Here is a 2,701-nt window from a genome sequence, read left to right as displayed (position 1 = left end):
GAATTTGAGAAGTATGATGATCGGAGCGCATGATCGGAGAGGATGATCGGTGTTGAGAACTGTCGAAGAGAGAGGAAAAAAGATGAGAGATGAAGTGTAAATGGGAAATGAATTTGAGATGGAAGGGTTTGGGTACGCGACAAATCTCCGTATTATGTTATTATTTTATTATTAGTATTATTAGTATTAGTGTTAGTATTATTAGTGGTTCTCATGGTTTTCATCATCCTAGTGGTTCTCATAGGATCCCGAATCTACATATATATATATATATATATATATATATATATATATATATATATATATATATATATATATATATATATATATATATATATATATAGAGAGAGAGAGAGAGAGAGAGAGAGAGAGAGAGAGGTTCTCATAAATCCCTCATATCTAAAGAGTCCCTTAGTCTTTGTAAGGGCCTTTGGATTAAGGGAATGAAGGGATGGAATTACATCTCAATGGATGGCCACAAATCAATCTAGTCTAATTAGCTTCTCATTGCAATTAAGTTTCTTACTAATCCATTCTTCCCCCATTATCAGAAACTCCTTCCTCACTAACCATTCATCACTCATTATCAATAACGTCTCCCCTCTCTCTACATTATCTCTTATTTTTCTTTCACAAAAACAAAAACAAAAGAAATAAAAACATACAAAAACATAAAAAACACTGCACCACCACTCACGTTCCTCCGTCCTTCCTCCTTCCTACTGCCGCCAACCACCCCACCACCCCACCTCCGCACCAGACCACCGCCACCAACAACAACAGCCAATCGACGCCCCTTTCTCCCTCCCTGCTGCCGCCTGCCGCGCACGCCACCACCAACACCGCACACAACCACACACCACCACCACTGACATCAACAACCACACTCACGACCTCACGACCTCACTAGCCCCACCACCCAGCCCCGACCTCCACCAAACCCGCCACCTCCCTCTTCTTTACCTATTTTTTCAGATCCGACGCCATCACCACCTGAGCACCGCCGCACCACCTTTCTCCATATTTGTTATCGCCTAAACACCACCGCAACACCACCAACTTCGTCTCCAGATCTGTTGCCGCCTTTTTCTTCTCTCTCCTTCATAGTGGTGTTGTGGGGTGGTCTTCGGGTGATGTAGTGGTCAGGTTATATTTCTCTGTTTCGTTCAATTTTTTTTTTAAAAGGTGGGTTATGTACTTATGTTGCTGCGTTGTTGTTCTTGTTTTCAAGTTTTTTTTTTCTCTTTTAAATTTGTTTATGGAAATCCTTGTCTTATTATATGTTTGTTTGGAGTTGTGGTCAGCGGAGATGTCCTTGTTTTTCTCGTTTTAATCTCGTCTTAGTACTTATTTTTTCAAATCTCGTCTTGTAAATTCGTCTTGTTATGTATTTATTTTAGATCTAATAATTTTTAGATCTAAATTCGTCTTATTATATATATTTTTTAGATCTAATATTTTTTGTTGACGAAGTACGGTTTTTTAAGATCTTTTTGTTAATTTTTTTATTAGATTTCCTTTGTTTTGTATTTCATTAAAGTTACACTATTTATGACTAAAGTTATACCCTTGAAATATTAAAGTTATACTATTTACGACTAGAGTTATACCCTTGAAAAATTAAAGTTATACTATTTACAACTAAAGTTATACCCTTGAACTAGACGAAAAATGAGTTGGTGTTCCAAATCCGATTGCTTGTGATTTAAAATCTTGTCTTGTTTTATATTTTTTTTTATTTCAAATATCGTCTTATTTTTTATTTTTCTTTAGATATATTAGTGTTTTTTAGTTTTGATTTTTTAAAATTATTTCAGATTTTGAATTAATTTTGTGTGTTGTTGTTGGTGGTTTGTCAGATCTATTAATATTTCAGATCTAAATTCGTCCTATTATTTATTTTTTAATTTTTTAGATGTATTTTATTTTTGAATAAAGTTACCCTTTAAGCATTAGACTTCAGTGGCATTATGTGCAACTTCAATAACAATATGTGCAACTTCAGTGGCAATATGTGCAACTTCAGTGTCATTATATGCAACTTCAATGCCCATTATGCGCAACTTCAGTGTCATTATGTGCAACTTCAGTGGCATTATGTGCAGCTTCAATGCCCATTATGCGCAACTTCACTGGCATTATGTGCAACTTCAATGGCATTATGTGCAACTTTGATGGAAATATGTGCAACTTCAATCTCGTCTTCTTATTGTGTTGGTTTCAAATCTAAATTTAAATTTGGACTAAAGTTACATGATTTTGGACTAAAGTTACACAATTTTGGACTAAAGTTATACAAAAAAAGGACTAAAATTATAGTAGGACAAATTATATAAACTTGTCTTAAAATTAAATAAATTCCAAGTATTTTTTTACTAAAGTTACACAAATTTGGACTAAAATTATACGATTTTGAACAAAAGTTATACAAAAATGACTAAAAATACAATAGGACTAAATTATATAAACTTGACTTAAAATTACAAAAGTAAAAAAATATCCGTCAAAATTACTTTTTAGTATAAAGTTGCAATATTTTGGATTAAATTTATACTCGTAAAACACAAAAGATGCACTCTAAAAAATACTGAAATGTCGTAAACTTGTCTTAAAATTACAAAAAGTCTAAAAAATATACTTCAAATTCACTTTTTATTATAAAGTTGCACTATTTTGGATTAAAGTTATACTCGTAAATGGT

This window comes from Silene latifolia, chromosome X, assembly GCF_048544455.1.
Source record: "Silene latifolia isolate original U9 population chromosome X, ASM4854445v1, whole genome shotgun sequence".
In the NCBI taxonomy this organism is placed as follows: Eukaryota; Viridiplantae; Streptophyta; class Magnoliopsida; order Caryophyllales; family Caryophyllaceae; genus Silene; species Silene latifolia.
The sequence above is the reverse complement of the archived record's forward strand: the minus strand, read 5'-3'. Positions refer to the sequence as shown.